Raw genomic sequence first — 13,612 nt, 5'->3', positions numbered from 1 at the left:
CAAATTATTATTTTTTTGTTTTGTTTTTGACAGATGATGAACCTTTATTTAAAAAAATAGCACTTCAAATTATAAGGAATAACTGTCAAGTGTTCAAGTTGTGAATAGTTGAAAACCTAGAGAGACTCCAAGCTGCAGTCTTCTAACCTCATTCTTTGTCCAGTGGCAAAAATCCACACATCTCAGTACTCCCATCTCCTTTTTTTCCCCACTGAGATGAGGGAAGCAGTTGCAAGCAGGAGACTAGGCGGAGGAGAAAGCTGCATCTGATTGGAATGAACATTGCTGCATGCTTGCTAATACGAGTTTCACTTTATGACCAAATGTATTCCTTCAAAAATAAAAAAGGGGAGAAGGAAGCTGCATATCTTTAAAAACTGAAATTATTTAGGTATAAAACACTAACTCTAGTGCCTTTAACTGGCAATGGCAACTTTTTCCCTCCAAAGTCAAACACCATCCCCAGCTGAGCCTTTGTGCTAGAAGCTTTTCAGGAGATGTCACCTAAACTTTATTAAAAGAAAAGAACAAGTTTAAATATAAACACTGGACTAGCCCAGTCTGTATTTTCAAGTCCACATTCTTCATCTGAAGCATTGTATCAGGGACCCCTCTGAGTCTGTAAGTTTTCAAGTTCACAGTACATGGAACCAGCTTTTCTTTTTAATTTACTTCCTCACTCAGAGCAGCCACACACAGTGGCCATTGATGCCGGAACCTTGGTAGGGGCCTTTTCTTATGAGGCTTGGCCAGAGCTGCCCAAGGTTTCTCCTCAATGAGAATTGATGCTGTCATGCTCTATGGATGGAAAAAAAAGGGAAGAAAATAAAAGCACCTGGTACAGGTTTCATGAGATCCATTTGGATTCGCTATGTTCCAAACCTGCTGCTGAATGGCACTTGTCTACTTCATGTGTTGAACAGTCTGTGGCCTTGGAATAGGTCTCAATTTGAAGAACTGTTATTGGATGCCCCAGAGGTTGATGGAATAGCAGCTCCAGCAAGGCTACTTGTGGAGACTGACTTTCAAATGTGAGGCAGCAAGTAGGCATCACAGGTCAACTGCTGGACGTCAATGTGCTCCTCCTTTCGGTAGGGCAAGCATCGCCGGATAAACGCCTTTGCTTCAGGTGTAAGGATGGGCTTTGGTGGGAACTGCACTTCAGTAGCTTTAAGAATAGTATTCTCTTGTAGAATGTCCTGCTGGGACTGGTTGTGGCCAAAAGGCTTTCTTCCATAAAGACACTGGTAGAAGATTACACCCACTGACCAGACATCCACTTTATTTGAGATCTTCGTGGTTCTTTCCCAACCACAAAACACTCTGGTGGTAAGTACCAATAAGTACCATTACCTTGTGATGTTAGCTCCATGCCATCCACCAAATTTTGGAAAGACCACACGCTGTACCATTTACTAAAAGAATATTACATGGTTTGAGGTCGTAGTGTATGATGGGAGGTTTTATTTCATTTAAGTACTTTAAAGCATTCACAATCTGCATGATAATGTATCGGGCTTCTTTCTCCAACATTAATTTATGCTGTTTCAGGTAAAAGTCCAGATCATTTCCCTCACAGTACTCTAATACTGTACAAAAGGAGTCAGTGTTCAGTGAAAAGTAGTCATACAGCTTAACTATTCTGGGATAATCTAATTGTTTGTGAATATGGTATTCCCTACATGCATGCTTGTGGTAATTCTCCTTCTCATCTCCCCAGTTTTTATTTAACTGGTGAATTTTCACAGCTACCTATCTTTGCTCTGTTAAATCAAATGCCTTGTAAACTTCACTGAAACCTCCTCTACTCAAAAGATGTAACAACAAGTATCTGTCAATGAGGGTTGGATGATCTTTAAATTGTGAATTATCTTCATTAAGTATCCTTTTTAGTTCCCTGATATGTAAATTTCTAACCCTTTCTAACCTTTCCAGCTTGGCCTGGATCTCTGCTTCCTCCTTTTTCAGATGGCCTAATCTGAGTTTGAAGATTTCTTCTTGTTCATGGTATTCTGCTAATATTAATGTTTCATTTTCAGCACTATTTGTCTTGCTTTTCTGCTGTTTCTGACCCATGGCAGGAGGTTTCCACTTGGGTAACATTTTCCTTTGTCTTTCTATCTCTTCCCTCTGAGAATTTATCCTTTCTTGTTGCTTGATAAGATTCTGGAAAGCATAACCATCTGTCCATTGTTCAGGAAAGGAGGCCCCATGCCGGACAGTAGTAAAGTGGCCCAATCTCAAGAGGTCCCTCATGCTCTTGTCTCTATATGCCAGCTTCTCTTGTTTTGACTTTTCTTTAAGGAGTTTCTTGCTCATTGTGACACACCTATTTAATCATTTTTTGTATTTCTCTAGCATCTTGTGCTGTTCATCAATTTGCCATCTTAAGTCACAGTTGAAATTAATAAATCATCTATTCTTCCTTCCTTCTTTTCTAAGTCAGAATTCTTACTATTTTCTAGTGTAGATATTTTTTCTATTGTGAGGTCAGACTGGGTCTGTCTGTGCTGGATGGAGATCTGCTTTTGGGAGCTTCAGGAATGCTCTGTGTTGCCAGATCCCATAGAAGAGGGACTGTTTTGAGTTGATACAAAAGTGAAGCAGAGGCCAGCTCCCCTTTGTGCTAACTGCTCTTTGTCAAGTCAAGGTTTTGCTAGCATTACTGACATGAGGGTTGGAAAAGCGCATTGCTCCTCCAACGCCTTCTTCACAGCACTGCCATCTAAACCATAGAGGAGTTTCTCTACTCGCCACGGTAAGGGATTGGATAAGGAATGTTGCAGTGAGGATCGTGCAACACTTCTGCCAGGGCTGGTTCCTGGCCCATTTACCCCAGAAACTCAAAATAATGACTATTTTTTTGTCCCCTAGGAGTACCTTTCCCTTGGCTAGTTTCGCATGGTTCAGCTTTTCTTTTCTGATTTTGTGGTCATTCTGCTTTTTTTCAGGAGTCTTTATCACTCAAGGATCTCATGCTGCACAAACTCTGGTTGGAAGACTCACTATTGAGTGGCCCATTTTCAATCTATAGTCAGTTGGCTGCAAAAAACATGATGGGAGGAAGATGTGGAGGAGCAAAGTTGCTCAGTTCATGGTGGTTGGGAAGGAGAGCAGTGGGACAGTGCCAAGGAGGAAACTCCATTAGCAAATTATTAACAAGTAGAATTCAGTAATATTTTAAAAGACCACGCGAGATTTATTTCAGATATGCAAAGCTGGTTTAATACTTAAAATTCAACTCCCATAATAACAGACTAAACAAAAAAAAAGCATATGATAACATCAATCAAAGAAAAGCACTCAACAAAATTTGTTGTCTTCATGATAAAAAAAAAACCCTCTCAGAAATACAATAATAGAAGATAAATTCCTCAATTTGATAAAGAGTAGAACTACAGCTAATGTCCTACTTACCGTAGTTGTCAATGACAGAGTTATTTTCCCCAAGATTGGAAAGATGATAAAGATTTCTGCTTTCACCACTATGAATTCAACACAGTGTGGGAAATTCTAGCTAAAACTATAAAGCAAGAATATATATATATATATGCACACACACATATATAATATATTTGTATATATATACATATGTATATATATATACATATATACACATACAAATTGAAAGGAAGAATTAAACCTCCATATTTATAGATAAGACTGTTTTCATGCAAAATCCTAGATATAAATGAGATTAATGAGATTCCAGGATAACAGAATCAACATACTAAAATCAATGATCTTTTTATGCATTCCACTGAACACGTGGAAATAAAAAATGAAGTGCCAGTCATCATAGGGAACTTGTACTTCTACATACTATATCTTTTTTTCCCATGCTCCTTCCCTCCCTGCCATCCCTCCATCCCTTCCTATTTATAAAAGCTTTGTTTCCATAATTTCCTTCTTTTCTCATTTTTTCTTTCTCTTCTTTCCTCCATGCCCACCCCCCGTTCCCTTCCCCTTTGACAATTTTCTTTCTATTTCACAATATCTAGTATACATTTTAGACCTCGTTTACACTTTGTTTCTCACACCAGAGAAACAATTTGGTATTTACACATGTGTGTCCTATTTATTTCACTTAAGAGTATGATCTCAAGGTGTATCCATTTAGCTATAAATGATTCTACTTTATCTTTCTTTATGGCCAAGTAGTACTCCATTTATTTTTTAAAAACCTATATCTTCTTTATCCAATCACCAGTTGATGTGGATTTGAGCTGTTTCCAACATTTAGATATTACAAACTGTGCCACTATAAACATGGGTGAACATCTATTGCTGTGCTATTAATGCTTTTAGGAAGATACCAAAAAGGGGAATAGCTAGGTCAAATGGAAACTCTAGTTTCAGTGTTTTGATGCATCTCCAACACTTTCTGCAGTGGTTGCACCAGTCTGTGCTCCCACCAACAGTGGAAAAAGGTTCCTTTTTCCCAAACAGTCCCTTCAGCATTTGTTATTGGTTGATTTCTTGAAAGCAGCCATTTTTTCTGGAGTGAGATGGAATCTCAACATCGTTTTCTTTTGCATCTCACAAGTGACCAGTGATGCTGAACATTTTTTCTTATATTAATTTGCTGTTTCTATTTTTTCATCTGAGAAGTCTCTATTCATTTCAAATGCCCATTTTGGATTGGGTCTTTAAATTGGGGGGGGGGTCTGATTTTTTTTAGTTCTTTATATATTCTAGATAGTAGTACTTTGTCTGAAGAACAACTGGTAAATTTTTCCCCCACATTATGGGTTCTCTTTACTCTGTTGGTGGTTTCATTTGCTGTGCAAAAGCTTTTTAATAAATGAGATCTCAATTGTTCTTTGTGATAGTTTCCATGCAGCTGAGTTTTTGTTCATAGTTTTCCTACACCAATGTCTTCAAGAGGTCTACCTAACCTATCTTCCAGCAGATTTAGTATTTCTGTTTTAATATTTAGATCTTTGATCCATTTCAATTTTAGTTTAGTGCATGGTAAAAGATATGGGTTTAGTTTTAATCTTTTGTAAGTTGGAACTCAGTTTTTCCAGCACCATTTATTAAAGAGGCTATCATTCCACCAGTGAAGGTGTTTGACTCCTTTGTCAAAGATGAGGTGGCTGAGTGTGTCTGGAGTTGTTTCTGCATCTTTTAATATGTTCCATTGATCCTCAAGTCTGTTCTTTTGCCAGTACCATGCTGTTTTTTTTAATCACAGTAGCTTTGTAGTATAATTTTAGGTCAGGGATTATGATTCCCCTTGCCTCACCTTTGTTGCTCAGGATTGCCTTTCCTATTCTAGGTCTCTTCTTGTTCCAAATGAAGTTTATAATTGTTTTCTCTAATTATGTGAGATATGCTGTTGGAATTTTGATCAAGATTGCATTAAGTCTATATAACAGTTTTGGAAATATGGCTGTTTTCACTATAGTTGTTCTTACTACCCGGGAACAAGAGATGTCTTTTCATTTTCTGATATACTCTTTGATCTTTCTTCAGAGTGCTGTAGTTTTCAAGGTACAGTTACTTTACTTCCTTCGTTAGATTATTCCCAAGTGTTTTATTTTTGGGGGTGCTATTGTGAAAGGTGTTGTTTCCCCATTTCCTCTTTCAGTGAGTCTGTTATTGAAAGAGGAAGGCTATTTTTTTATTATTATTAATTTTATGGGTACATTTTAGGTATAAAATATAATGACACTCATCATTGGAAATTTACACCTTCAAATAATCTCTCTTGGTTCTTATTGTTTCCCCATTCCCCTACCCTCCCTTCAACCCCTCCATCCCTCCCTATTTACAAAGACTTTGTTTCCTTTTTTTTCATTTTCTCATATTGATTCGATTCCCTTCTTTCCTTTCCCCTACCACTCCCACTTCCCCTTCCCCTTTGCCCCTTTTCTTCCTATTTCACATTATCTATTATAACTTTTAGTCCTTATTTACACTTTCAGGGTCTTACACTAGAGAAACTATTCGGTATTTACACGTGTGTCCTATTTATTTCACTTAAGAGTATTGCCTCAATGTGCATCCATTTAGCTATAAATGTCTCTAATTTCTCATTTTTCATGGCTGAGTAGTACTCCATTTTATTAAAAAGCCACATTTTTTAAATCCAGTCTCCAGTTGATGGGCATATGGGCTGCTTCCAAGTTTTAGCTATAACAAACTGTGCTGCTATGAACATGGGTGCACATATATCACTGTGGTATGATTCTTTTAATTCTTTGGGGAAGATACCCAGCAGAGGAACAGCTGGGTCAAATGGGACTTCCAGTCCTAGTTTTTTGAGGTATCTCCATACTGATTTCCACAGAGGTTGCACCAGTCTATGTTCCCACCATCAGTGGAGCAGTGTTCCTCCTTCCCCACATCCCTGCCAGCATTTGTTATTGGTTGATTGCATGATAGCAGCCATTCTTTCTGGGGTGAGGTGGAATCTCAGTGTTGTTTTCATTTGCATCTCTCAAATGACCAGTGATATTGAACATTTTTTCATATGTTTATTTGGTTTATGAACCTGTCAGAAATGTCTGTTAATTTCAGATGCCCATTTTTGGATTGGGTCTTTAAATTTGGGCGGTCTGATTTTTTTAAGGTCTTTATAGATTCGAGATAGTAGACCTTTGTCTGAGGAACAGCAGGTGAAAATTTTTTCCCACATTGTGGGTTGTCTCTTCACACTGCTGGTGGTTTCTCTTGCTGTGCAGAAGCTTTTTAATAGGAAGAGATCCCACTTGTTGATTCTTTGTGCTAGTTCACAGGCAACTGACGTTTTGTTCATAAAATCTTTTTCTACACCAGTGTCTTCAAGAGTTCTACCTAACCTCTCTTCCAGTTGGTTCAGTGTTTCTGATTTAATATTTAGATGTTTAATCCATTTTGATATTAGTTTAGTGCATGGTGAGAGATATAGGTCTAGTTTTAGTCTTTGGCAAGTTGAAACCCAATTTTTCCAACACCATTTATTAAAGAGGCTGTCTTTCCTCCAGTAGGGGTATTTGGCTCCTTTGTCAAAGATGAGGTGGCTGAGTGTGTCTGGAGTTGTTTCTGCATCTTCTCATCTGTTCCACTGGTCCTCAGGTCTGTTTCTTTGCCAGTACCATGCTGTTTTTAATCACAGTAGCTTTGTAATGTAGTTTCAAGTTGGGGATTCTGATACCCCCTACCATATCTCTGTTGCCTAGAATTACTTTTGCTATTCTAGGTCTCTTGTTCCAAATGAATTTTTGGATTGTTTTCTCAAGGTCCATGAAGTATGCTGCTGGGATTTCAATTGGGATTGCATTGAATCTATATACCAGTTTTGGAAGTATGGCCATTTTCACTATGTTGCTCCTTCCTACACAGGAACATGGGATGTCTTTCCATTTTCTGATATCGTCTTCAGTCTCTCTTCTTAGAGTGCTATAGTTTTCAGAGAAGAGGTCTTTGATTTCTTTCATTAGGTTGATTCCTAGGTATTTCAGTTTTTTGGATGCTATTGTGAAAGGAATTATTTGCCCTATTTCTCTCTTAGTCAGTCTGTTTTTCATGTCAAGGAAATTTGATTTTTGTGTGTTGACCTTGTATCCAGCTACTTTACTGAATTTGGTTATTAAGTCTAGAAGACTTTTGGTGGAGTTCTTGAGGTCTTCTTTATAGAGTATCATGTCATCTGCAAATAATGACAATTTGACTTCTTCTTGTCCTATCTTTTTTCCTTTTATTTCTTTCTGTTGTCTAATTGGTGTGGCTAATGTTTCCAAAACTATATTGAACAGGAGTGGTAATAGTGGGCATTCTTGTTTTGTTTCTGATTTTAGTGTGAAGGATTTCAGTTTTTGACCATTTAGTATGATATTGGCTGTTGGTTTTTCATAGATGGCTTTTATCAGATTGAGGTAGAGACTGTCTATTCCAATTTTTTGTAGAGTTTTTTAAATCATAAATGCATGTTGTATTTTGTCAAATGCTTTTTCTGCATCTATTGAGATGATCATATGATTTTTGTCCTTGGCTCTACTGATATAGTATATTACATTGATTGATTTGTGTATGTTGAACCATCCGTGCATCCCTGGGATAAATCCCACTTAGTCAGACTGTATGATCTTCTGCATTCTGTTTGCCAGTATCTTATTAAGGATTTTTGCATCTATGTTCATTAGTGAGATTGGCCTCTAGGTCTCTTTTTCGGTTGGGTCTTTCTCTGCTTTGGGGACCAAGGTAATAAGTGGTGGTAGTTCCTCTCTAAATGTCTTGTAGAATTCGGCAGTGAAGCCCTCAGGATCCGGGCTTTTCTTTGTTGGTAAGTTTTTAATTACATTTTCAATTTCATTGATTGATATTGGGTTGTTTAGAATTTTTAGGTCTTCTTCCTTCAACTTTGTTAATTCATACGTATCTAGGAATCTGTCCATTTCTTCTGTGTTTTCCATCTTATTGGCATATAGATTCTTGAAGTAGGTATTGATGATCCTCTGGATTTCTGCTGGGTCTGTTGTAATTTTATCCTTTTCATTCCTAATTGCATGGATTTGGGCCTTTCCTTTTCCTGATAAGGTTGGCTAAGGGCTTGTCAATTTTGTTTATTCTTTTGAAGAACCAACTCTTGGCTTTCATTGATTTTTTTTATATTGTTCTCTTAGTCTCCATTGAATTGATTTCTGCTCTGATCTTTATAATTTCCTCCCTTGTATCAGCCTTGGTTTTATCCTGCTCTTGTTTTTCTAGAAGCTTGAGGTTCAGCATCAGGTTGTTTAATTGGGTTTGCTCTGTTTTCCTAATATGAGTATTCACTGCTATGTATTTCCCTTGTAAGACTGCTTTCATTGTGTCCCATAGATTCCAATATATTGTACTGGCATTGTCATTTAGTTGTAGGAACTGTCTGATTTCTTCTTTAATTGGTTATTTGGAAGTGTGTTGTTTAACCTCCATGTGTTTACGAAATTCTTCTGGTTTCTTTTGCTGTTGATCTTCAATTTCATTGCAGTATGGTCTGACAATATACAGGGGATAACTCCAATTCCTTTGCACTTACTTAAATATGTTCTATGAGCAAGTATGTGTTCTATTTTGGAGAACGACCTGTGCGCATCTAAAAAGAATGTATATTAGTGCTTATATGAGTTTTCATGTCTGTTAGTATTTGTTTTATATAGTTGGGTGCACTAGTGTTTGTTGCATAGATATTTATGATTGTCATCTCTTCCTCTTGGATTCTTCCCTTTACAAGGATGTAGTGTCCTTCTTCATCTCTCTTAATCAGTGTTGGTTTGAAATCCACTAGATCTGCAAAGAGGATAACCACTCCTGCTTTTTTCGGGTTCCTGTCACATGGAGTATTGTTTTCTACCCTTTAAACTTTCAGTCTGTGAGTTTCTTTTTGTATTACATGTGTTTCTTTTATGCAGCATATTGTTGGATTTGCTTCTTGACCCATTCTGCCAGTCTATTTCTTTTGATTGGTGAATTGAGACCATTAACATTGATGGTTATAACTGATACATATTGCCTTATCATTGTCATGGGTTTTTCTTTTTGTTGGAATCTCCTCCTTTGTGCTTAATTTCTTGTCATGCCTGATGGCTTCATTCTGCTGGGCTTCCTGATCCTTGTGATCCTTGTTGTCTTTTCCTAGGAAATTGTTTAAAATTTTTTGGAGTGCTGGTTTGTTTTGTTTTGTTTTTTTGATATGAAGCAGAGGCTTATTTATTTTTCCAGTTCTGGGGATCAAATACAGGGCTTTGGGCATAGTGGACAAGGGCAAGTGCTGTATTACAGGTGTACTGCCAGTCCCTGGGGCTCTTTAATTATGGAATTACTAACATAGTATATAGGGATATGTTTCAAGGTATCCTGTCCAGTATGAGGTTGGAAATGAACAGAAAACTTAAACATTCATCCTTTCACAGGAGTTGTTTGCTTCAAAATTACTGTAATATTTTTACTAAAGGCACTCCACAATTAGCGTGTTCACTGTTTTTTCTGTGTGATTTTATCTGCTAATGAGAAAGGCAGAAGATACCACTTAAGGTCCTGCCAGGTACCACCTTCCCAGTTTCTCTCCAGTATATAACAGCACCTCTTGAGGGCAAAGGTTTCCTGACAATCATTTCATCATTACATGCTCCATGATAATCCATGGTGATTATTCACAATAAGGTCCATTATTTCAGAAAAGGCTTTCCTAGTTTCTCTGTTCATAGGATTTCAAAGGTGACACTTAAGCAAATATTCAGCAAGGCTTTTCCACATTGAATATATGGGTGTTTTTTTTCCCCTACATGTTTGTGACATAAAATAATACATAATTAATGACTGGAGGCACAACCACATTCACTACATTCATAAGATTTCTCTCTGGTACCAATCCTCTATTTTTCCCTGAGGGTGGACATCTGGCCATTGGCTGTCCCACAGGGACCACACTCCTTTTTGCTAGGAGCCCACTGCTGTTTGACATATCAGGGGTCACGGAAGGTATTTGCACAGTTACATCAACTCCTTTGCAGGAGTGTACTACTGTCCGATAAGGTGTGACTCACTGTAGAATTTTCTATCTTCATTGAATGACTGCATTTCTCCCTGTTGTGTGTTCTCTTATGTTTAACAAGGCAAGACATGTAAGAGTAGGCTTTCTTGTACTCATGACATCCATAGGGTTTCTCTACTGTATATGTTCTATGATGGGTAATGAGCTTTGCCTTTGTAATGAAAACTTTCCCACAGTCACTGCATTTATAGGGTTTCTCTCCAGAGTGAATTCTCTGGTGTCTAATGAGAACTGACTTCTGTGAACAGGATTGTCCACACTCAGTACATACAAAGGGCATCTTTCCTGTGTGGTATCTCTGATGTGCTATGAGGCAGATCTTCTAGCTGAAAGCTTTACCACAGTCAGTACATCTGCAGGGTTTCTCTCACGTGTGATTTCGTTGATGTATCATAAGATTGCCCTTCTGAATGAACTCTTTTCCACATTCACTACATAAATAAGGTTTCTCTTCTGTATGAATTCTCATATGCACAATGAGCTATGATTTCCTGGCAAAACTTTTCCCACATTTGGGGCACACATAGGGCTTATTTCTTGTATGTATTTTCTGATGCTGAGTAAGCTGAGATTTCCCGAAGAAGGCTTTCCCACATTTACCACATTCATGGGGTTTCTCTCTCTTGTGTACATTCTGATGTTTAGTGAGGTTGAACTTTTTGTAGAAGGTTTTCCCACTGGTATTACATTCATGAGGTTTCTTTTCCTAAATGAATTTTCTTATGTTCTGTGAGCTGAGACTTCTCGAGGAAAGCTTCCCTACATTTAGCACATTCATGGGCTTTATTTTGCATGTTTGTTGGTCTTTAAGGAATTGTGACTTGCTGCTGGTAGGTTTTCTACTCTCATGAGATTTAACTTTAGTATGAGTTTGCTCATGAGTATCACAGAGAAAGGATCTCCTATGTATATTTAACTCAGCAAGCTCTTTTATGGTATATCTTCTGCTCTGGTTGGACAAACCTAAATATGGTTTCAAAATTTTTCCATATAAATCAAACATGTCATGATTTGGTTTTAAAAGAAAATGATTTTTGCACCTCTGAACATTTCCAAGTGCATTCTGTTCATAACATTGTTCCACCCTCTTTGGCCTTTTTTGATTTTGCAATTGCTGCTGCAGATGATCACCAGCTTTCTCAATTTCCGGATGCGCTTGATTGTGGATTTCATCTTCTAATGCCCACAGTGGCTCTCCTCATTCCAACATGGAGAGGACATCTGGCCCGCTGGCTTGAAACACAAAGCTTCCAGAACCTGAGAAAGAAGAGGCCACTGATGGGGCACCCTCTGAGTGACAGGGAGCAGCTGTTCTCACCCACTGACACCAGGCCATTGTAGTTCTCCAGCATCACATCCTGGTACAAGTCCTTCTGAGCAGGGCCCAGGAGCTGCCACTCCTCCCAGGTGAACCTCACAGCCACATCCTCCAGTGATAGTGACTCCTCAGCCTTTGTCATTTTCTTCTACTTCAGAAACATCTAATAAATGAGATGCTCTGTCTTTAGTATCTTCTGGATCTGCCTTAAAGTTTTACTTAGAAATCTGCATCTTTGGTCAAGGGTATCCCAAGAAATGATGGTAAACACATCCAGGAAGTGTCACTTGAAAGTTCTTGCCCCAGAGAGCAGGACTTGGTTCCCCTGTGAACCCAGCAAGATCTATAGGTGGCTAAGGTGAATTCTCTGGTTTTGTTTTCATGAAGTTGCTAAGGTGCTCTTTGTCATGAAAGTATCTTATTTCTCCATCAATTTTGAAAGATAGTTTTGCAGGATACATCAGTCTGGGTTGGAGGCTGTTTTTCTTTAGGCCTTGAAATATGTCACTCCAAGCCCTTCTTGCCTTGAGGGTTTGCATTGAGAAGTCTGGTGTGAGTCTGATGGGCTTTCCTTTGTATGTGATTTGTTTCTTTTCTCTAACTGCTTGTAGAATTTTGTTCTTCTGTTGGGTTTCTGGAATCTTAACTATTATATGCCTCTGTGTAGATTTTTTTGATCATGGCTAGTTGGAGTCCTATATGCCCCACTTATCTGTATATCACAAGTTCTTTTCCCCTCCTTGGGAAGTTTTCTGCCATTACTTCTGTGAACAGTTTTTTATGTCATCTCCACTCTCTCCTGTTTCTTCATTGAGCCCAATCAGTCTTATGTTATTCTTCTTTGCATTGTCTTTGAGCTGCTGGATTGATTTCTCATGGCCCCTTAACATTTTAGAGAAATTTTTCTTCTCCTGGTCACTAATAGCAGTCTTATCTTCCATATCTGAAATTGTGTCTTCACATTGGCTCTATGTGTTGCATAGACTTTCAGTGGAGTTTTTAATCTCCTGGAAATCTGTTTGCATCTGTTTTACGGATTCCATTTGTTTCTTATGTTGGGATTCCATCATGTTCCTCATTTTCTCTATTTTTTTTTTTGCCTGTGCTGCTCTAGATTTATTAATCATGTCTTGCACTATGGGCACAATCTCTGCTGTTATCTGAGAAATTATTTCTGATTCAATTTTTTCCAGATCCTCTTTTGTTTCCAGTTCAGGGAGTTCAGGTGGTTGAGTATCAGAGTGTTCCATCTTGTTTCCCTTTGGGGTTGCTTTAGGTGATCTGGAAGTCTGGTTTTGAGACTTGTTTACATGTCTTCTCATTTCAACAGAGGCATCCTGCTGTGCCTTTGTTGAGGCACTTTTTTGCTCACCCAGTGGTCTTTAATTCTCAGGAAGGCACCGAGCAGCCTTTACTCTGTTGCTCAGGAGTGCACTTATTCCTGTGTTCAGAATGGTGGCCTTCTGGATCCCTGAGCTGACCCCTTGTCTGGGCAGACTTCTGGCTGGGGCCTGTGCACTCTTGGGATGATATCTAGGTGTACCTCTGGCTAGGGCCCCTATGTACTTGTTTGGGAGAGCTTTTGGCTGGGGGCTGTACACCTCAGTTTCTGTTGTGTGAGCAAGCTTATGACTAGGGCCTAGTGCACTTACTAATGGTATTGGGGTGAACCCCTGGCTGTTCTCTGTGGGCCTCTGCAGCTCTTTTTCAGGCAGGCCCTTGGCTTGAGCCACTATGCCCAGCCTCTGGTGTCGGGGTACAGCCCTGGCTGGGAT

The 13,612-nt window shown here is 38.6% G+C and overlaps 2 pseudogenes; both read right to left on the bottom strand.

The window, feature by feature from the left end:
* Positions 1-858: 858 nt before the first annotated feature.
* Positions 859-2,672, bottom strand: LOC101713320 (serine/threonine-protein kinase tousled-like 2 pseudogene; annotated as a pseudogene).
* Positions 2,673-10,170: 7,498 nt separating this feature from the next.
* Positions 10,171-11,979, bottom strand: LOC101713678 (uncharacterized; annotated as a pseudogene).
* Between the last annotated feature and the right edge of the window lie 1,633 nt (positions 11,980-13,612).

The sequence above is a fragment of the Heterocephalus glaber genome, unplaced genomic scaffold, assembly GCF_053883595.1.
Source record: "Heterocephalus glaber isolate CG9 unplaced genomic scaffold, H.glaber_assembly_v1.0 deba00001577, whole genome shotgun sequence".
NCBI lineage: Eukaryota > Metazoa > Chordata > Mammalia > Rodentia > Bathyergidae > Heterocephalus > Heterocephalus glaber.
Note: the sequence above shows the minus strand (reverse complement) of the source record. Positions and strands in the feature narration are given on the sequence as shown.